Source organism: Anthonomus grandis, chromosome 6 (genome assembly GCF_022605725.1).
Source record: "Anthonomus grandis grandis chromosome 6, icAntGran1.3, whole genome shotgun sequence".
Taxonomy (NCBI): Eukaryota; Metazoa; Arthropoda; class Insecta; order Coleoptera; family Curculionidae; genus Anthonomus; species Anthonomus grandis.
Genome location: NC_065551.1, coordinates 22,214,399 through 22,239,028, shown reverse-complemented (window position 1 = coordinate 22,239,028; position 24,630 = coordinate 22,214,399). Strand labels below are relative to the sequence as shown.

The window sequence follows — 24,630 nt, the reverse complement described above, 5'->3', positions numbered from 1 at the left end:
TAATACAGGGTGTCCCAAAAAGCGTGGTATATAATTTTTCTTTTTTAAACGGAACTATATTTTAATTTCCGAAATCGCAATCTCATTTGACTCTCTCTTCTATAGCTTCTAGCTACTATCAATTTAAATAAAATTTTATGAAAAGCAATGTGTTACTTTAAATTTAGTATTAACCACTGAGGTTATTATTGTTTTTGAAAAATCTATATAGAATCCTTGGTTAAGTTAACTTTTTCTTTCCAAATTCCAATATTTATGTATTTTTATACGTGATCATCAAAATCTTTACTCAAATAATAATATTTTCAATTCAGTTTTGTGATTTTCTTTTTTAATAGAACGGCTTATATCTAATAACGCTTTTTGATAGAGTATTCTTGTATCTTTAATTTGATACTAACAAGTTTGCCCTTATTTTTATTACAAAATTTGTTTTTAAAAAGGAATGACAGATTTTTTATAGGCATTAGGACGAAGAACAATTTAAAGACATTTTATGAAATGAACAGAGTGACAAGCACTTTGTTACCCTATTCAATTCTATTTGGAATACTTTTTATTGGCGAAAGAATCACTAGTTCCAATAACAAAAAAAAAACAATAGTAGTAAAAGCAAGCAATAATAATGCTTGATGCTTATCTCTAAAAAGTTGGCCATAATTTATTTATTCTTTGTCGTGTGACGCATGTTAACCATAATGTTTAAATATCATTCATGTTAAGTAAATTTGGGTCAAAATGAATTACTCTCAGCGAGAATTAGTAGATTAGTAGATTTACGTTATCAGTGAATGTCCTGGGCACTGTTTTTTGGCCTCAAAAGTTAAAATTTTTTTAATAGCCGACATTCTGATGAAAGAGTGTTAAAGAAATTAAAAGAACGATTCAATCATATTGAAAGCGTAGGGTACAAAAAGCAAACTAGAACAAAAACGATTTAATATGAAGAAAACCAATATGCAATCACCATGACGGTTGTAAAAACACCGGAAATTAGTGTAAGATACATAAGTAAGAAATATCGAAATCATTTGTAGAAAAATGTCTTAAGAAAAAAAATCAACCCTATCATGCCCAGTTACATTAAAAACTGATTTTGTGAACCGACATAACTTTCATTTTTACGAGACAGAAAATTCCCATCGAATTTTTTGTCAATAATTTTCAACACAGATGGAGCATCAACGTTCGGGGTAGAATAGTACATGATTTTGTTTTTGGTCCATACTTTTTTGGAAAATGTGAACAGGAAAAGTTTTTTACTACATTTATTAAGGAAGAATTTTCGACGCTTGATCCAAGATCATCCCAAATTTGTAAGGCTACAGCTAGATGGTACCAGCTTACTTCAGCACAAATATCAGGAAATATATCACACACCAATTTGATAATAGATGGATTGAAAGGCAAGAGTAGTTATTGAAATTAACTTTTGTATATAAAGTGCTTCCGAAAATTGCGTCTAAATTCATTTAAAGTTAACGTTGGATAGGTTTTTTACAAAAACGCTCGGACCCGTCGATTTTTATTTCAAGTTGCGCTTTTTTGTACAAAATGTTCATAAATACGAGGTTGCTCGAAAACAAATTTCGACCTTCAACTTTATTTTTTTAAATGAAAGCACCTGATGCATGAAACATACGTATAACTTTACCCACCACGGGTGGCGTTTTGCTTTCTTTGAAAAAAAATCCATGTACTCCTCTGTCGCAGATTATGGCTAACTTACACGTGCTGAAATCTGACGTCCATCACCCTTATAAAGTTATTTTAGTGCAAGAGTTATTTGATGATTATTTTGATAGACAAAATAAGATTTGTGACCGCTTGCAAAACATGTGCAATTTAAATAATAATTTAGCAACAAATACTATTTTTTCCGATGAAGCCACGTTCTGCTTGAATGGTAGTGTGACCAGAAAAAGTTGTCCATATTATCCAAAAGAAAATCCGCATTGAATGATGGAGGTGAACACTCGGTACCCTAAGAAAATAAGTGTGTGGTGTGGAATAGTGCGCGGAAGAATTATAGGTCTATTGTTCATTAAATAGCCCTTAACGGGACAATTATCTCGATTTTTTTCAACTTGAATTAGTTATAGCATTACTAGCTTATTGCACTGTTTCTCGCAAAATGCCTAAATGTGGGTTCCAGGGTTATTATTATTAGCCTTTATTTGGGCACGCAAAGAAAACGCAGCTTTTATCGATAACCCCAGCTTTAGTATTGAAAGATACATCAATGTCATAATTGACAACTGATTAAATCTATAACCTCAATTTAAAAAAAAATACAGTAATACTCTAATACTTAATTTATAATTATAAAATTCAAGAGTATGAAAGAAAATAAAGTAAAATTTAGCACTTAATACTTATTGAATTGTACATCTGATAAAACCTCGCATATACGTATATACTCAGTTCCCAATTTCAAATCAAATCAATGATCGTGCCTATATAAACAATTTTGCTAAATTGAATTTAAAATCTGTGACCATTTCTACATATTAATTCCAAAAAAAATCATCTATAAATTACGGCGAGCCGATAAATCAGTACCTGAAGAAACCAAGCCAAAAAGGGGGTACCTGAAATTCTGAGTCTCTCCGACTGGCAGCAGGGCCCACCTGGTCTGAATGGGGCTCCGTTGTTGGTAGCTATACGTTTGGGCCAAAAGGGCAGCAGCAGATCAACCAGTTAGGAGGCCTCCAGAATGTCTAGCAGGTAGGGAAAGGCAATCTGTATTAGGTGTAGCCGATTGGAAGGAATGCAGGTTCCGGAGGTGATGATCCAAGCGACTTAATGTGGTAACACGTAGAATAGCAAGTAAGGTGGAAGCAGTGACAATAAAAAGTGCAGCAAAAACAGAAGCACAGGACAAGCAGAAGGTACAGGAAGGCCTAAAAATGGGGACCACACATGAGGTTCGGCATGGCTGTCAGTTTTATGGCATTTTTGTGTGGGTTGTTACAGGTTAAAATTGGCATTTTATACTCTTTATTAAAAGCACTGATTACAGTTATATTTTCAAAATAGATATTTTACAAATATTAATGATTGCTACTAGTAATGCCCTCTCTGTAATAGCCTCCCAAGTAACCCATAGTTCTGTTCTCTAGCCATTTCAAATTACAGTATTCTTTTTTTTTAAGGACACATTTAGTTTTGTACATTTCAGCTTCATATTGTACTGGTTGTTAATGAAATTTTATTTATACTCTTATAAAACCCGGTTCTGGACTAAAGAAATATTTTAGAATTTAAATTATATCCCATATTGATTATTTAATTATTTTATAACGAATAATGATTAATTGGGCATGTACAATTATTGTGTATGTTGTACTGTTCATAGTACAATATCTGATTTTGGCTTGACCATACCAGATATGCTGGTTGATTTTACTCGGACTGACCTATCTAATTTTTGTCTCTTTTTATCTAATGTAAATATTAGTTTTCTTGGAAGATAGCAAGAAGTTGCTGGTCTAGGCAAAATCGAAATTGATTGTCATAGTGACACATATTTTTATTGCCAACTTCCTTGGGCCACAAATTTTGTTATTTATTTTTTATAAAAGGTTTTATGGTACTTATAAAAAAAGTTAAGTTATTTTGTTATATATTTCGATTGGCAATACACTTTGTGCGTGATTGCTTAAATACGGGTTTGACCTCTGCGGTCGTCCCTTTTCCCAGACCGCCGTCATGAAGTGAAGAGTGCTTTAGTTCTTTTTGAAATTCGTGTGAATTTTACCCATATGGGGATATAATTGACTAAATGTGGTGATAGTAAATCAACTTTTTGGGCGTAATGCTATAATTTGTTGTTTTGTTGAATTTACTGGCCTTTATGGCGATTTAAAACCTAATAATTTTTCACGTGCCCTCGAACATCGGCAAAATAGCGGTTCTGATTGGCATTGGCAGGGGACAATTTAATTAGCAAAGCTACATAACATGGATTTTGGACGGATTTTTTTTGTACGGGCCTGATTTCTTCATGCCACATGGTGCTTTCGTTTTGGGGTTATGTACTCTACTGGCTCTAATCTAGAAGGAGATTTTAAGCAACTGTGAGCTAACGTCTAACCTAGACCACTACCAGAGCTTGGCGTATTGTGAAGTGGAAAAGGTGAAGCTTGGAAGCCTGCAGTTTTTCTTTGACTGGGAATTGGATGTCTGGGAGAGTCTCGAATCTGAAGTAGTCTGCTGTGTGTGGAGCTAGGTGACACAACATAACATTTTTTTTTTATTCACTTATTTTATTTTTATTATCACAACTTTTATCTTTTGAGTTGAGATACATACATAAGCTTATTTAAAATTTTATTGACATTATTTAATCGATGCGATTTTATTATTGAATATTACTGATATGAGTACATATATATGTGACAAGTGACTCCTGTGAGGTAAGACGCAGCCGGCTTCGTAGTACTACGAGTATATACTTGGGTTATATTATTTATTTTCAGACTACTCCTAAGATGTCAAATTTGCTCAGATTAGCTAGTAAATATTAGAGTAAACTAATAAAAAGGGTAATTTTAAGTGGGGAAGCTTCAACAGTTAGGGTTGTTATTTTTTTTTTTGCTTAGGTCAATGTCCGTGGCGGGATATACCGGGCCATGTAAGTTATTAGTTTAATTGAATTGAAGCTTCATTCCCCAAAAGGTTTGGGTGTAACTTAATTTATTTTTATTTTGACAACCACACTTTGATTGTGTATTTTTTTTTTGTGTGATGTTGTGGTTCCTTATTACCAACTTAAATAATTATTCCTCTTAATGATAAATAACATAACATAATTCTCTGTGATAATCAAGACTTAAATAAATTGTTATTTTCTGTTGTTAATTTGTTTTTCACTTGAGTTGAGTAGGTTGGAATATCATAGGTAATTTGGAAACAATAGTGTATACTGATTTGACTTTGATTTTGTTTTCCAAGTTTCGTTTTGAACTTGCCTAAATAAATTTTGATAAATATTGGGCGTCCTTTGGGATTATATAAAATCCAAAACTTGGTGGCGCCATACTGATTTTGACATTTAGTTGGGTAACTCTTGGGTAGTTACTACCTAAGAAATTTTGGTTCATTTGGTTGAGAAAGAAGCTAGAACCCACATCGGCTTGAGCTAGCAGCATTGTGAAGGATTCCTTCTCTGGGCGTTTCAGGTAAGAGGGGTTAAGTTCCTCCGGGCATCAAACAACTTTTGGAGACCCTCTTAAGGCCATAAACCTTTCACTATTTTTAGTACTTCTTTTCTTTTGATTAACTTGGCATTCATCGCTTTACCACCATCATTCCATTTTATTGCACTTTAGAAAAAAAATATATAACACTGGCGCCCAACTTACTCTTCTTTCTCTATAGTTACCCAAAAATTTTTTTTTCTTCTTTCACTGGATTGGACTTTAATATTCATATTTTGGATTTGAATTTTTTTTAAAGGTTAACGTGAAATTTTAGGACAGGTGTTCAAATGATATTTGGATTTGGAATAGGATAAAAATCTTCTATTTAATTTTTGGTGAATTTTTACAGGAAAATATAGGAGTTGATTTTGGTAACCTATTAATTTTGACCTATCTATTCATATAGTACATATATATTTGTTTTTGATTTTTGTCAATTTTTTTTAGTACAACATGTATAAGATTACAATAGAAAGATTGCAAAAGGATGAGCTGGAATATGAAGTTAAAGTTAGAGGTATTGACCCTTCTGGTACAGCAGATTCCTTGCGTAAATGTTTGCGTTCCCTTTTACAATTAGAAAAATCAGGCAATTCAGTTCAAAGCTCAGCAACTCTTGACCCTGATATCGAAATTCCGATTTGTGCAATTAAACTTACTGAGTTAAAAGATTCAATTTCATCTTTTCCTGGCACAACTACACAACATTTGAAAATAGAAACAAAATTTGCTCATTTAACTGGCAGAATAAATAGGATTACAGACACCGATAAAGAGGTGGCTTCAAAAAGGTCCTCTTTACTTCTTGAACTTACAACATTAGTTTCTGAGTATGAAAATAAAATAAAACTTCTTTCAGACTCTAACATTGATCCACCCTTAGATAATAATTTTGAAGTAAATACTTTATTAGATTCAACTCGAACTTCTATTCATGATAATTCTACGCCTACTCGAAATGAAGTTAATATGACTGCGATAAATACCAATATGCAACCATCTACATCTTATTTCAAAAGTGTTCCAGTTTTTAAATGGAATTTAAAATTTTCAGGTAATAAGTCAGGTTTAAGTTTCAATGCATTTTTACAGAGGGTAGAAGAACTATCTATTTCAAGGGGTGTTTCAAAGGCAGAACTTTTCAACTCAGCTTCTGATCTTTTTGACTGTCAAGCTTTAAATTATTATCACTTAATATCTAGATATGCAACAGATTGGGACTCTTTAATTAAATTAATGAAAGATGAATTTGTACCTCCACACTTTGCTGATAAATTATGGAAACAAATTTTAGAAAGAACTCAGGGTAGTGATGAACCGATTGGTATTTATGTTGCAGCTATGTCTCAACTTTTTGATAGAATGCCTACTCCAGTTGGTGATCAGTTAAGATTAAGAGTCTTAAGATCAAACATTTTGCCTTTTTATCAGGAAAGATTAACTTTGCATGAAATAAATACACCTTTTGAACTTATTGAATTGTGTAGAAAGTTAGAGGAGACTCGGTTAAGGGTAGAGGATTTTAAACCACCTAAGAAGGGCAATTTGTCACTGGAACCTGATTTAGATTATCAATATAATAGGACAAGTTTAGAAAATTTTAAAATAAGTAGTAAACTTAATAGTACAGAATTTGACAATCTGAATAATTGTGAATCAATAAACTCAAATTTTCAAAATTCCAACAATAATAATAACAGATGTTCAAGTAATTATAACCAGAATATACCTCATTCAAATCAGAGTTCTTTTCTTAATACAAATAGATTTGCAAATAATAATAATATTAATAATCAAAATAGGCCAGGACAAAATCAAAATTTTAATCAAAGATCTAGTAACAACAATAAATTCCAAGGTTCAGATCGTTATAGACAAAACAGAAATTTTAATTCTAATAATTTTAAGAACAGTTATTTTAAAACAGGTCCTAGTGGTCTAAATTATCAGAATTCTGGCAACAAAAATAACAATAATTTTGGTAATGCTAATTCCGGAGTAAAACTTTGTTTTAAATGTGACCAACCAAATCATTTTGCTAAAAATTGTACATCAAAAATTAAAAAATGTTTTGGCTGTGGAAAAGATAACTTTACTAAAATAAACTGTCCAAATTGTAATAGACATAATAATCAGGGAAACGACTCGAGAAGCCAATCTTAGGTCGAGGGTTTGCTTCTGGTTTTGATTCGATCATGGATTGTAAAAATAAAATTGTACTTGACTATGTATTAGCACATGTAGGTCCAGGGGAATGTCCTTATTTATCAGTAGAAATTTTTGGGTCTAAATTTTATGGTCTTTTGGATTCAGGTGCAAATAGGACTTTTATGGGTAGTTCTGGTTGGGAAAAATTGAAAATATTGGGAGTTACTTTGGACATTAATAGGAGAACATCTTGTACAATAGCTAATAATATGTCGTGTGAATGTATAGGCGTTGTTAGCGTGCCTGTAAGTGTAAAAGGAATTATTAGGGTTATTGACATTTTTATAGTCCCAGAAATTCGTCATGAGTTGGTTTTGGGTATTGATTTCTGGAAAAGCTTGGGTATTGTTCCTGACATGCGTCGAGGTGAATGGCATTTTTCTGAAGAACCTTTAAATTCTGAAATTTCCTTGATTCAGTGTGAAGCAGATTTATCTGCAGAAGAACATTTGGCTTTGGATAAATTAGTTTCATCTTACTTTCAAAAGATTGGGGATAGGCTGGGATGCACTTCAGTTGTTAAACATAAGATAACCACTAATAGTGAGCCTATTAAGCAAAGGTATTATCCTGTATCACCTTTCAAACAGAAACTCATTGATGAGGAGGTTGACAAGATGTTGGAGTTGGGAGTCATCGAACCATCTACTTCAGCTTGGTCCTCTCCGGTTCTTCTGGTGCCTAAAAGTGATGGCAAAATGAGATTCTGCGTTGATTTTAGGAAATTAAATGCTGTATCCGAGCGTTGTGCATATCCACTTCCCTACATTTCAGCCATTTTGGATAAGTTGGGTGGAGCCAAATATCTTAGTTCTTTGGATTTGAAGAGTGCTTATTGGCAGGTTGAATTGGAGGAAAATAGTAAGCAGTATACTGCATTTACCGTTCCTGGACGTGGTTTATTTCAGTTCCGTAGACTTCCATTTGGATTACATAATGCCCCCGCAACCTTCCAAAGGTTGATCGACACCATCCTCGGTCCCAAGTTTCAGAATTCAGTGTTTAGATATATCGATGATATTATTCTAATAAGCCCGGATTTTAAGAGCCATTTACAGCTTCTAAAAGATGTTTTTCAGTGTTTGGAGGAGGCCGGTCTTACACTTAATAAGGAAAAAAGTAAATTTTGTAGAGCCGAGTTAAGATATTTGGGTTATGTAGTAAATCGTCATGGAATTTCTGTGGATCCTTGCAAAGTCGAAGCCATTACTAACATGCCAACTCCAAAATCAGTGACAGAAGTTCGTAGAATTATTGGTATGCTCTCTTGGTATCGTCGATTTATTCCGACCTTTTCTGATATAATTGCACCATTTACCAAACTTTTAAGAAAGGGAACTAAATTTTATTGGGATGTAAAATGTGATGAAGCTTTTCAAAAAGTTAAAAATTCCTTGATTTCAGCACCTATTTTAACTTGCCCTAGGTTCGAATATGACTTCGTTTTGCAAACAGATGCCTCAGGATATGGGGTTGGCGCTGTTTTATATCAAATTTATGATGGGCGTGAAAATGTAATTTGTTATATATCTCGTACCTTGACTCGACAGGAAAAGTTGTATTCAGCTACTGAGCGAGAACTTCTAGCAGTCCTATTTGGTATAGAAAAATTGAGATGTTATTTGGAAGGTGCTAAGTTTTCGGTTATTTGTGATCATCATAGTTTACAGTGGCTGGATAATCTTAAAAATCCTCAAGGTAGATTGGGGAGATGGGCTTTAAGGCTACAGCAATTCGACTATAAAATAATTCATAGGAAAGGGCGCGATAATGTAGTAGCGGATGCTTTATCGAGGAATGTCCCGGTAAATTGTGATTCTGTTCAGTTCTCCAACCATGATTTTCATAAAACTAGTGATTCTTGGTATATTAAATTGAGAGATAGAATTGTCAAAAATCCATTAGATTTTCCTCTTTGGAGAGTTAGTGAGGACAAGATTTATAAATATGTGAGGTTAGATTACCCAGATTTACGTGACGCTGCTGACTATTGGAAATTAGTTATTCCTAAGGATAGGAGACACGAGGTTTTTGCAAGCTGCCACTGCTCGCCTTTAGGAGGTCATTTAGGTGTCTATAAGACTTATGCCAAGATAGGCAGATTGTATTATTGGCCAGGGATGAGGTCGACCGTGGTAAGGTTTGTGAGACATTGTGTTACTTGTCAGAAAATCAAACCTGAACAAAAGAAGCCAGCAGGCTTAATGGTTTCTAATTTGGTCCCTAAACATTGTTGGCAGGTTGTGAGTATGGATTTATTTGGTCCTTTGCCTAAGAGTAAACGTGGCAATATGTATATATTTGTGGTCACTGATGTATTTAGTAAATTTAATCGTTTCTTTGCCATTAGGAAGGCTAATTCTGCTAAAATATGCAATATTCTTGAGGAACATATTTTTCTTTTTCATGGAGTTCCAGAGGTTATTAGGTGTGACAATGGGGTACAGTTTAAGAGCAAAGAATTTCAAAATTTAGCAAAAAAATATGGATCTAAAATCATGTATAATCCCAATTATCATCCTTCTCCTAATGTTACAGAGAGAGTCAATAGAGTACTAAAATCCATGTTAACTGCTTTTGCTTCGGAAAATCATAGAATATGGGATGAAAACCTAGCAGCTTTAGCTTGTGCAATTAATACAGCAACTCATGAAGTTACAAGTAAAACGCCTTACTTTATTAACTATGGTACTGAAATGATTTTGCATGCATCAGAATTTTTTCAATATAGGGACGTTAACCAAAATATAGTTTCTGATCAATCTCAGGAGAATTCCATTAAAAGGGTTGAATCTTTAGGGAAGCTAAGGGAATTTGTATCGAAGAAATTATTACAAGCAGGCCAGAAATCTAGGGATCAATATAACTTAAGACGTCGAAATGTAGAATTCAATATTGGTGATTTAGTTTGGAAAAGATTGTATGCATTGTCAGATGCAGGGAACTATTTTACTGCTAAGTTGGCAGGTAATTTTGAAGGTCCTTTTAGGGTAAAAAATAAAGTGGGTTACTGCATTTATGAACTTGAGGATATGCATGGGAAATCAAAAGGAAATTGGCATGTGCAAGATCTTAAACCTTATTATGATGAAGTTGGAAACTAGCTACCTATTTAATTTATTTTTTTTATTTTCATTGCCTATTACTTAACTCAATAGATAATTAAATTTAATTTGGATGGTAGTGTAATTATTTTCTTAATTGGCTATACACCTATAAATTAGTATTTAAAAAAAAAAAATTTTGGAAAAAATTTTTTTTGGGGGAAAAAGAGGGTAGCTGTTACAGGTTAAAATTGGCATTTTATACTCTTTATTAAAAGCACTGATTACAGTTATATTTTCAAAATAGATATTTTACAAATATTAATGATTGATACTAGTAATGCCCTCTCTGTAATAGCCTCCCAAGTAACCCATAGTTCTGTTCTCTAGCCATTTCAAATTACAGTATTCTTTTTTTTTAAGGACACATTTAGTTTTGTACATTTCAGCTTCATATTGTCACAGCATAAAGAAACCAGCAGTCGCACTTCGATAAAAATACATTGGCTTGAATAAGCGAGTTCGGTGCATGTGTACTAACGCAGGCGAGGCATTTTTGCTTATAGTAGGGATGCCGCTGACACTCGCTACGGTCCACGCGGCTTTTGCCTTGGCTAGAGCCGGACTTAAACATTTTTTTAGATGTTATTATCTTGTAAAATAAAAATACCTACATAGTACAAATATTGATTTTTTAATATAAATAATACGTGCAGGAAGTTAATTAGGTATGTACCATAAATTTAAGAGACCATTCTTTGAGTAATTTTAAAACAAAAAGTTCATATAAACATATGTCCAGAAATTCTTCGTTCTCAATATACAGGGTCTTAAAATTTAACAACTAAAATATATGCCACTGACTTTTGTGCAATTTTTATTATGTTCTGTGGATTATACAAATAAAACTTTTCTGTCTCTTGAATTTTTTTCGTATCTTGCTTAGTTAATAATAAATTCCAAATGAAACTTTTCCCCAAATTCCTTGTGTGATCCAGGGACATGCAATTAAGTGGACTTTTTTTTTCTCGAAAAATAAGCGAGATACGAAAAAGTTGTATTTGTATTTGAGTAAATCAAATAACATATTAAAAATGGCACAAAATTGAGGTGCCCCAATTTTTTTGCCACAAATATTTCTTCAGGTCCCGTTCGAGATTACACTGGACCTAATAAATTTAATCATGTTAGGGGTAAATTAGCTCCTTAATGTTATAAATAACACCGCCAGAGAACTTGCGGACCTATGTTCATATGAACTTTTTGTCTTAAAATTACTCAAACAATCGCCTGTTAAATAATTTATGGTACATACTTAATTAACACCCTGTATAGTAACGCTTTTAAATTAACACCTGACTACATAGTAGTTTAAGGATAACTAATTATACAAATAAAGTAATATATCAAAACAAATAGAAACTCTTAGGCCAATAAATAAAGACAAATAGTTGGCAACAATTCAAAACAATTCTAACATCTGCGAATTTTTGTTATATTATTAAGTACCAACTAAAGTAAAAGTATACAATTTTGCAACTCTTTTAAATATGGCAACACTGTTAAAATGGCAGAAATATAAATAATGTCCTTAAAAATCCAAAAAAAAAAAAATTACATTGCTGCAACTTTAATTGATGCTTAATTACGTTATTTAAGCCATACAGCCAAATTTGCAGCTATTAAAAACTTTGGCAAAGTCAATTATTTTGCTTCATTAATAATTTTTGACATACCCCTCTTTTAATACAAAAGTTTTTATAAAAAACGCTACGCTTTGTAAAAATGCTATTAAAATAGTCACTAAGTACGGCGCTGAACTAGGCGATACACCTATGAACACAGTTCGATAAACAGTGAGCTCGGCATCCGGAGAACATGGCTGCGGCATGGCTAAGGATGCTATTAGTTCGCTTACATTTTCGAGCGGAGTGAGACTGCTGGTTTCGTTATGCTGTGATATTGTACTGGTTGTTAATGAAATTTTATTTATACTCTTATAAAACCCGGTTCTGGACTAAAGAAATATTTTAGAATTTAAATTATATCCCATATTGATTATTTAATTATTTTATAACGAATAATGATTAATTGGGCATGTACAATTATTGTGTATGTTGTACTGTTCATAGTACAATATCTGATTTTGGCTTGACCATACCAGATATGCTGGTTGATTTTACTCGGACTGACCTATCTAATTTTTGTCTCTTTTTATCTAATGTAAATATTAGTTTTCTTGGAAGATAGCAAGAAGTTGCTGGTCTAGGCAAAATCGAAATTGATTGTCATAGTGACACATATTTTTATTGCCAACTTCCTTGGGCCACAAATTTTGTTATTTATTTTTTATAAAAGGTTTTATGGTACTTATAAAAAAAGTTAAGTTATTTTGTTATATATTTCGATTGGCAATACACTTTGTGCGTGATTGCTTAAATACGGGTTTGACCTCTGCGGTCGTCCCTTTTCCCAGACCGCCGTCATGAAGTGAAGAGTGCTTTAGTTCTTTTTGAAATTCGTGTGAATTTTACCCATATGGGGATATAATTGACTAAATGTGGTGATAGTAAATCAACTTTTTGGGCGTAATGCTATAATTTGTTGTTTTGTTGAATTTACTGGCCTTTATGGCGATTTAAAACCTAATAATTTTTCACGTGCCCTCGAACATCGGCAAAATAGCGGTTCTGATTGGCATTGGCAGGGGACAATTTAATTAGCAAAGCTACATAACATGGATTTTGGACGGATTTTTTTTGTACGGGCCTGATTTCTTCATGCCACATGGTGCTTTCGTTTTGGGGTTATGTACTCTACTGGCTCTAATCTAGAAGGAGATTTTAAGCAACTGTGAGCTAACGTCTAACCTAGACCACTACCAGAGCTTGGCGTATTGTGAAGTGGAAAAGGTGAAGCTTGGAAGCCTGCAGTTTTTCTTTGACTGGGAATTGGATGTCTGGGAGAGTCTCGAATCTGAAGTAGTCTGCTGTGTGTGGAGCTAGGTGACACAACATAACATTTTTTTTTTATTCACTTATTTTATTTTTATTATCACAACTTTTATCTTTTGAGTTGAGATACATACATAAGCTTATTTAAAATTTTATTGACATTATTTAATCGATGCGATTTTATTATTGAATATTACTGATATGAGTACATATATATGTGACAAGTGACTCCTGTGAGGTAAGACGCAGCCGGCTTCGTAGTACTACGAGTATATACTTGGGTTATATTATTTATTTTCAGACTACTCCTAAGATGTCAAATTTGCTCAGATTAGCTAGTAAATATTAGAGTAAACTAATAAAAAGGGTAATTTTAAGTGGGGAAGCTTCAACAGTTAGGGTTGTTATTTTTTTTTTTGCTTAGGTCAATGTCCGTGGCGGGATATACCGGGCCATGTAAGTTATTAGTTTAATTGAATTGAAGCTTCATTCCCCAAAAGGTTTGGGTGTAACTTAATTTATTTTTATTTTGACAACCACACTTTGATTGTGTATTTTTTTTTTGTGTGATGTTGTGGTTCCTTATTACCAACTTAAATAATTATTCCTCTTAATGATAAATAACATAACATAATTCTCTGTGATAATCAAGACTTAAATAAATTGTTATTTTCTGTTGTTAATTTGTTTTTCACCTGAGTTGAGTAGGTTGGAATATCATAGGTAATTTGGAAACAATAGTGTATACTGATTTGACTTTGATTTTGTTTTCCAAGTTTCGTTTTGAACTTGCCTAAATAAATTTTGATAAATATTGGGCGTCCTTTGGGATTATATAAAATCCAAAACTTGGTGGCGCCATACTGATTTTGACATTTAGTTGGGTAACTCTTGGGTAGTTACTACCTAAGAAATTTTGGTTCATTTGGTTGAGAAAGAAGCTAGAACCCACATCGGCTTGAGCTAGCAGCATTGTGAAGGATTCCTTCTCTGGGCGTTTCAGGTAAGAGGGGTTAAGTTCCTCTGGGCATCAAACAACTTTTGGAGACCCTCTTAAGGCCATAAACCTTTCACTATTTTTAGTACTTCTTTTCTTTTGATTAACTTGGCATTCATCGCTTTACCACCATCATTCCATTTTATTGCACTTTAGAAAAAAAATATATAACAGGGTAAGTAAGTTAAATTTTATAAAATTGCTTTCTGGAAAGTTGGATGCATTGATGTTCTTTTGAATTAAACCGAAAAGCGTGCAAATAAGAAATTAATTAAATGAAAGAAAAAATAGGAAAATGACTTAGGAATGTGACATGTACTAACTTACCGAAGATGGAATGTCGCCTTTTCTGGGATTTGTTCAACACAAAAAAACAAGGAGCCCTATAAACTCTTAGGTCTACTTAGTAAATCAGCAATTAAGCCATTCTAGCACATACTAGAAACTACTAAAAAAAATTAGGCTAAGATAGGGTCTACCTTTTCACATCCGCATTAAGCGAAACTGTCTGTCATACTCTAGAACCAGATAAACAATGAATCTATTAAAAATAGGATTGTCAGTCTCCCCCAGATTTTAAGGAATGCACTTATCTGTCAAGTACCTAGGTGTTGACATGCTGGGTTTAACTACTGGATACTATCTGGTACCAACATTGGTTTAAGTAATTTGCAACTATGGAGCAACTTATAACTTGAGGCCATGGTTTAGCAATAATGATTTAAAAAAAACTGACAGACCAGATTGACATTACCATTCTTATCGCTATTGATCCCCATGATTTGAACAAAATAAACAAATAATTAATATGTGCTCAGTATTCATTAAAATCTAAAATAGGTCAAATTGACCTGCAAGGTAAAATCAATGGCGGTTCTTCCTGCTATTGAATCAACAAAACTATGAAACAATATCCCATATTATTATTTACTTTCCTTATACAATAATGGTTTTCCTTCGGTTTCAGATCGGGTATGTTAGGAGGGACCATCTTAACGATGTCTCATCATATCTGTATAGTATATATACTTATATATGGTTTTTAAATAAATTATTTAATGAAACTATGGTTGAAATTTACTCTATCCTGGCAAAAAAACAATAAATCTGTTAATATATCTGTTGGAGATTAAACCTGTAACAAGTTTTATTTCCAAATCAATTGGACCTAGACTATCCTGCCAAAGAACTAATTTTCCAGCAAAATGGTGCTCCTCCGTATTATGCTGCCACTGTGCGTACATTTTTGGGTAGAACATTTCTCAATCGGTGTGTAGGAAGTGTGAAAATGTGCTACGAGAGTTTATTGATCGCCTTGAATGTTGTTAAAGCGTGAATGAGAATCATTTTGAACATTTAATTTAATTTTTGTTCTTTTTTTTATTTGTTACATAAATCGTGTTTTTTTTTAATAACTGATGATTTTTGGTATAGGACATCAAATATACGTAGAATTCCATGCAAAATTCAAAAATATAATAAAAAAGGACTTTTATTTAAAAAAGTTAAGTTGATGATCATAGTTTATTTTTGAGCAACCCTGTATATACAAACTTTACGTACAAGAAAAGGCGCAACCCAAAATAAAACTTGACGGGTTGGACCGTTTTTGCAAAAAATCCTTCGCTTAATTTTAAAATAACTTCGACACTGAACTTTTGGGGCGCACTGTATGTTTAATAAACTTTATACTGGATAGGTCCCACTGGATAGCCTCCTAGGTAAGTTAAAGACAAACAATGTTCAATCAAAATGCGCTAGTAGATACAGGATGCTATTATTGAATAGTTTCATAAAGCGCAAAATTGAGTTTAAGATATCATTATTTTATAAACGATTTAGATGACCCCGTAAAAAATCAAATAAATTTTGGAATTTTGAAAGATAAAATTAACTAAGCTAATAAATCTTCACAGATTTCCCCAAAAGAGAAAGAACGTCGGTGGTAAACATTAAAATTTAAGTGATCGATTTTGTGACAGTAATTCTTACGAAAATTTAATTAAATTGTTAAAAACTAGTAAAAGGGTAAGACTCCTATTTCGGAAGAAAAATAAAGAATTCAATAATAAAAAATAAATGTGTAATTTCATTTTTAAAAAAATCCTATTTTATATTACATTTTTTTGGGACTACTTATATTAACCAAACTAATTTTACAAAGTAGCCCCACAAAATCAATTAACATTCCGCCTATTTAAGGTCTGCGATATCAAGTGGACAGCCTGTATAGAAAGAGACGTAAGACGTCAATATGTATTAATCCTGGCAATAAATTTAACAAATCTGCAACAAATAATTTTGATTTTTAACATATTAAGTTATAATAAGCTTTATAGGCAGTATATCTTAAATAGTTTTAAAATAGCTCAATATTTTTTTTTGAATATATGAATATTAATTTTCTAGCATAAATATTAATGCACTGGTACTATATTGTTGCGCTTTCTATTTCAGTTACAACAAAAAATTTATATAGGACCTCTAAATTTTAGAAATTACCATATAAGGTCGAATTTTTATTGAATTTTTTAACTTCTTTATTTGTCTTATACCCCGACCCGAATACAAAAATTCTACTAACAAAGCAATAAACGTTTGGAGATGGAATTTTCTTAAAAGGTAAGGACCGCCAAGGGATGCCTAAAAGCTATGACTTTGGGGCAAATACAAATGGACCAGAAAATATAGCGGCTGTGAATATAGTTAGGAACAACGTGCAAGAATTTTTCGGAATATTTTATATATAAACCTTTAGGCGTGATACGTTTCGCCTAAAAAATTGGTCTCCGGAGCCCTTTTTATAATGAATATATTTGAATATTTCAAAATATAGACTTTTGTAATATTTTTTTTATATTTTTAACATATATATGCCAATATAATTTATTTAAGCTGTAAACTATATGTAATTTGACATATACAGCATACTTTTTGCCACAATTATTTTATAAATAAAAATACGATTTAAATGCGTTATTTATTTATAAATTGAGTTTAAAATAAAATACAATATAAAAAAGGGGAATATATTTCCGACATTGGAGCGTTCTTATTTAAGTTGAAAACGTATTATTGCCGGAAATGGGTACGGTACAATATAAATAAATCTGTTAACAAAGGTTAAATTAAAAATTCGTGACAACAGGCCTTTTGTAAACGTATAAAAAGCCAGATTAAATTAAACTTTTGCCATTAATTTTTGCTTAAAGTATTTTCAAAAAAGAATTATACGGTTGGTTTAAATTCTCGTTTTATTACATTTTCCCTTTTAAAAGAATATTAATTAATCGCTTGTGATGGTTCGTAATTTAATCGGGTTACAAAGAAAGTTTTTTTATGTATTTCTAGATTTAGTATCAAACTTGGTTGATGAAATTTTATTTTTTTTATAAAAATAAATAATTAATGATTCTTTTTGCCCTTAATGATATAAGGGTATGAAATATAATATAGCAGGTGTTAAAAATTATTAAAATAAAATAGTATTACAAATTAAAATTAATTAATAAAAATAGCTAAAACTCTATGTCTGGGATATTCTGATTAACGTGAAATGTTCAGTATGTTGCTAGTATATTTTGTGACTACATAAAATAATTTATGAGCAACAAGTTAAATTTGTTAAAGAGGAAATAAAAATACATATTACAAATTTTGGATTTTATAAATAAAAATATATTGGATTTTTTTTGTTATAAATTTTTAAGAAGTATTTTTAAAATTGTAATTTTTTTTAAAACACTAATTCTACAGAATTTAGAAAAAAAATTTTTGTTTTAAACTTATAGAAAATTATTAAACCTATTTCTACCTTCTTCTAAAAATATTTAAACAAAGTATCAAGTATATAAAATAAGCTGAAAAAATTAGTATATAGAAAGTTAATTATTTATTAGGTAAATTACAATATTTTAATGGTTTTTTTTTGCTGCTTTTTTAATATCTTAAGCCTTAGGTAAACGAGCGATTTCTAGAACATGTCACCTTCATTAGACCCCAACTTAAGTACTTTTTATAGAATATTTTTTATTAAAAAAGCTGAAAACTCTATAAAATTGAAAATCAATCGCAACACTAGTCTTATTTGCTATAATGCGGCGCACATCCTCTTTTTTATTTTGTAAATAATGGCATTTTATATAATTAAAGTATAATTTAATTTAACTTTATTAAACACAACTACTTTTATTATATTTCGGAAACTAAATGTCATTAAATTAGTCCACTTTAAACTTAGATCCCAAAATCATCAATCACTATCGGCATTTAACTGCATTTTCACGAAATCGTTTTGCTTTTTGATCTGGCAGATTTATCCTGAATAAAACTTTTCGATGTCGTAAAGCAGTTCAAGCAATAAAACAATGGCATTTGCATTTCCTCTGTTGCATACGATTTAAAAGGTCTAAATTGGATTATCGATTGGTTTAAATACTTTAAACTTTTATTCTTTTTTACTATACAATTTTCTTTTGATTTGAAATTTATGGTCGATTAGTAAGCAGAGGTAGATTAACAGAAATTTATCTGTTTTATTTGGTGCTAATAGATTCAATTTAGACCTTATTTAGCCATAGGAAAAATAACCGGTTTTCGTTTAAATTGTTTTGTATTCAAATTAGAATTAGTAAGTCATATTAATCTAGATAATAGTTTCGCGTAAATTCCTAAAATAAATATTGTTAAGGGTGGTCCATTATAATAAACTAAGTTACATCTCTTTGGGTATAACTCAAAATGTAAAAATATTTTAATTGTAGATATGCTCCCTCAATAACCAACCAAAAATTTGCTTAGCAATTCGTAGCCCATGTCAATCTATATATTAGTCATATAAATTTAATTCACTAAAAAGAAAAACGTTTAATAATATCCAAACAAATATTTTTTTTTGGATTTAATTCCAAAAATATTTCAAGTTTTCGTTAACAACATCATTTCACAAAAATTTCAATGAAACAAAGCCTTCCAACGTTGAAAGTGTGCTCTCCGAAATACTTTTCAAATTTAATTCTTCTTGATGTTTATTGTATTAACGCAAAATCCAGCTCCCAAATGCTAAGTTTAATTTCCAGTCGGATCTTTTAACCAAAAGTGATTTATGCTTCTCGTAGCAGCTAACACCCTTTCGTCGCCAAGATTTATGCTGCTGGAGATAAGTGACAAAAGACGTGGGCGATATTTTAACCGGAGAAATCGTGTCTTAGGCTATCTAATAGTTGGCTGCATATTCGGGCCGAAAGAACCCTTGAAAGGGACATGACAAAGATGCGCTCGTCGTGCCGGATCCATCTTTGCGCTAAGGCCACTTTTATGATAGACGCCTTTTACCGTCACCATTTTCACCGTTCGCTATTGGATAGATTGATTCAATAAGGTTTATTTTAGAGAAAAAAATGCCTTTAACATTAAAAAGGGAGAAAGTTAGTGTAACGAAGTTACTAAATTTTCTGTAATTCTCTTATTTATCTATAGAGTTAATTCGGTTCTTTTTCCAACTTAAATTAATAATTTTCAAGATTCATATTGACAACTATGCTTTGCCCAGTAGAGTTAGGAAAGTTTCTATTTTGTTAATAAACGCGCGACCGCGATAATTATTAATTTATCACCGCGTTAAGTAGGTAAGAAGGTAGGCAAATCCCTTTTTCCTATTCCTAGTGTCCACAGGATACACGGGGTTGCGTGCCGGTCCGTTACGGGGTAACACTGTGTATTCCTTAGAAAGTGCTAGGGGGCTACGTGTCGGACCCTTACGAGGTAGCACCCTGCATTGGACATTATCTCATTATTCCTAGCATCCACAGGATACACGGGGTTGCGTGCCGCACCGTTACGGGGCAATACTATGTATTTCTTAAAAAGTGCTAGGGGGCTATGTGTCGGACCGTTACGAGGTATCACCCTGCATTGGACATTATCTCCTTATTCCTAATATCCACAGGATACACGAGGTTGCGTGCCGGACCGTTACGGGGTAACACTGTATATTTCTTAATAAAGTGCAGAGGGCTATGTGTCGGACCGTTACGAGATAGCACCCTGCACTGGATCTTATCCCATTATTTTCAACCTGATAACATTGCCATCTTCTACCTAGATAATTAAGACCGCGTCTACCGATATTTTAAACAGAATTGGCCAAGGTTACGAGCGTCCGCATTTAAATTAGACCGCTTAATTATCCTGTGGGTGACTTACCACTTACCATTCCGATTAATACCGACCGTTTCATACTTTATTTTCTCTGAGCTGTATCTGATCCGTTCATTCACTGCCATAAATTACCGTACCGCTTTTACATTTTGCTTACCGACATGGGTTCTCTTCATTGCACCCCTCCTCTTCCCGCACCGTACCGTATTCAATTTGGCCGTATGTTAGGCTTATTGAGAAGTGTCAGCAAAGAGATGACATGTTCGGTTTTGGGACGAATAAATGTGATTTTGTTACAATATTGCCTATAGTTTTACTCATACAGAAGACCTGGATTACTTTCTCCATTGTCTAAAGGCTACTCGATAGGCCGTGGCTCATCCACATTAAACTTGAGGATGGCTCCCGAGATAATGGTTGGATAACCAACTACAAACTTTATAAATAACCCAGAAGATCGAGAGGGGATTAAAAAAAAATTAGTAAGAGCCAGTAATACCATTACATTAGTATTTAGACCTATTTAAAGAAAAGTAAATATTAAAAACATAAATAAAAGTAAATTTATAAAAAATATTATTAAGTCAGATCGAAACATTTTAATTTAAAAAGACGGTGGCAGAAGCCGTAGAATAATGAAACCTGAGAATATAGATATATTTTAACCCCATAAGATGATCAAATTAAATCGTTTATTTTTTCTTTGTTTGTGTAAATACTATAGTGACACCAGTATTACGGAGTATCCTTATACTCCAATTTACTTCTTTTTAATAATTTGTATTTTCTTATATAATTTATTTTTTTGTTTCATTGAATATTTTTATTAATGCTTAACTTATTTGAAACTATCGAGGAGTACGAGCAGTTTAATGCTTGGTATTTAGAAGAGGCTGAGGAGGTTATGGAGTTGGCTGGAGGCAATAATAATTTAAAAGTATTGCACATAAATGTTCGAAGTATAGGAAAAAAAATTGATAAACTTAATGTGTTTATTAAATGTGTTTGTGTGTGTTTAATAAATGTGTTTACTAAATGTAACAAGAGGTGAGTCTCTGATCTACCAAATTTTAAAGCAACTTACAGTCATTCTTACTTTAATAAAAATGACAAGGTAATTTTATATATAAAATAATTATCACATAAAGCATATATAATTAATTTCTTTGAAATTAAGTGCATTCAAATATGTATTATAATAAAAAATGTAGATACTTCTATTGCTATGTACAACTTAATGCTTTAGACTGCCTTTGTTAAGTTTGGATTTAATTTTAAATGACTTAGAGCAATATTTAAATATTTGACGCATCTATAATTTAGATATTTTTATAAGCGATATAAATATCAACCTCTTAGATAATTATTTTATAAAAACGAATAAACATTTAAATTTAATTAGCGAGTATGGTTTTTATTCTAGCTTGAATAAAACTACCAGAGTTACTGCAGATTCATTCAGTTGTATAGATCATATAGGTATTTGGCCGCTACATTAAACAAATTGTGTCTAAAATCGCTTCTTTTATCTAAAAAATTGATATAAGAAATAATTATTATCATATGACAGGTCTATGATAATAATATATGAACAGAACCGAAGTTTCACAATAAATTACTAAGCCGGAGCAATGTCACATTTATAAAAAGATAGATTACAAAATATTAAAATGACATTTATCACAAGGGACTTAGGAACTTCTACAAATTATAGCAATTCTCAGGTTGCTTATCAAGAAATTATGGTTATCCTAAAAAACTACCTAAATTTATCCACCAAATCTTTTACTATTAAACATAATTATACTGAGGTTATAACTTGTATTTCCTTAGAACTAATTAAATAATTCTAAAACAGCATCTATTAAATAAAAATTAGTGGAAAGGAAGACACAGTATAAAAATATAGAAGCGTATTACAAAAATTAATTAGGAAAAGTAAATATAATTACTCTAAAGAAATTATGTAGAAGGCAGGAACTATAAAAAATATAGGGAGTCATTAATCAATCTATAAACATAACCAATGATAATAAAAGCTGGATAAGGTGAGATTATAAAAAATAAAGAAAAGTTATCTTCACTTTTTAACAAAGTTTTTGCAAAAATTGGGAAAATAATGGCTAGCAAAATTACATCCACAAATAAAGGTAACAAAGGTTATTATGCTGTTAATAATTTTTTTTTCCAAAACTAGTAAAAAGGAACTTGTGTCACATATAAACTTTTTAAAAACAGACTCTTTTCCAAGTGCAGACGGTGTTAGCGCCAAGTTAATAAAACTTATTTAAATCTGTATTTTAAAGCCTTTAATACATTTATTTAACGACATACCACATACCATATGATCGACCCATACCACATGACAAACTATGGTAGCACAGAGGATTCTATGTTTTATTGCTACCAAGATACACTATTTAAACGCAGCAAAATAAAAAATGCACCATAATCTATATGGATTTTGTTAAGGGATTCGATACAATCTCTCATTCCTTGCTGTTAAGGAAACTCAACCGTATTGGGGTGGCCTCTCACCGTATTGGGGTGTGTTAGATCTTTTTAATTTATGTTTAGAAAACTGTATCCAAGCAGTGGTCAAGCAGAACGGTCATTAGTACCTTAAGGCACAGTCTTGTGACCAGTTTTGTTTTTAGTTTAGATTAATGTTCTGGGACAATTCTGAATAATGGATCTATTATTCGATTTGCCGATGACACTGCAGAGACATTTACCGACAATAACTGAAAAAATGTATTTTTGAGAGCTGAATATGGCGTTTTACAAAGGTGGATAACTAGTAAATTAAATATTTGAACTTATATATTAATCAGTATCTTCACTGAAATCAACATGCTATCGAAACGGCGAAATAATTTCGAAAACTGCATTATAAATTTTATCAGCTGTGAAGCATTTTAAATGGAAAAACAATAAAAATATTTTTAATTTCCTTGTAGAGTCTATTTTAAGATAATGTTTACCCATTTAAGGTGGTCTTCACGAAACTGCATTGCAGATTTGCCATGAGACTGCAGATGTGCCAAAACAAAATCTTAGATAAAAAGATAATTCTAAACAAAAATAGTCACTATCCCATAATTCTTCTTTATTCTGAATTTAATATTTTAAACTCAAGAGTATAATTTAAAAGTACCAGTCTTTATTCTACAAAAAAGCAGAACATGTTTTTATGTAATTTAAAGTACATTTTTTAATTATTTGTAATTATTTGTTTACGTAGTTGCCATATGTCACAAGATTATAATCACCTGAGAGTGAAATATTTTTTTTTTACAATTTTTTCAGATTTTTAATTTTTTTTTGTTACTTCTTCTGCCTCCTCCGCTTCTCTACTCCTTATAGTAGAATAATGTATTTTTCTATTTACAAAAAGAGTTACGTTTTTTTTTGGCTCTGTATCAGTGTAGGGTAAAAATTTAATTACTATTATTTAATCGGAAACTATAAAGAAATGGAAATTTTTAAACACATGCCTAATTTGTGGCCTAGTAAAACTTTTCGTTTCATTAGACACATTAATTATTATTATAATATCTATAATTAATTATTCTCACTTTGTGTCTATTAATTGGATTATGCATTTGTAAAAATTTTCGTAGAATATTGTATTATGAAAGATAAAAATAGATCAGAAATCTTTATTTAGTGTTTTTCTTAAAGAAATGTATTTTCTTTTCGGAGAGTTTAATGCTTATCTAGTGAAACTCGTAAATATTGCAGCATTTGATGGTGGCCCAGTAGGTCTTTAAATTAAATTTATATTTTTAACATTATCTTATATCCATAGTATCTTTATATCAATCAATAGCTCTGTATAAGTGTATATTTTTGAGTTTTTGTATTATGATATCTGATCTATTGTGCACGACTGTTTTTTCTGTTGAAAATTTAATGACTGTTTTCGATTGGTATCTCAACATATAAATAAATATATGCTAGACTTCAAAAGTCTAGATGAAAAATAAAATATTTAGCTTTCGATTTTAGGAATTTAAAGTATATTAATAGCACAACGGTTTCTATATCAGTGTAATTTTTAT

The 24,630-nt window shown here is 31.5% G+C and overlaps 1 long non-coding RNA gene across 1 annotated transcript; it reads left to right on the top strand.

The window, feature by feature from the left end:
- The first annotated feature begins 2,292 nt into the window (after window positions 1–2,292).
- Window positions 2,293–15,471, top strand: LOC126737104 (uncharacterized). The gene is made up of 2 exons (XR_007660880.1): window positions 2,293–4,158; window positions 13,390–15,471. It is a non-coding gene; the product is annotated as an uncharacterized LOC126737104 (long non-coding RNA).
- Window positions 15,472–24,630: the final 9,159 nt, after the last annotated feature.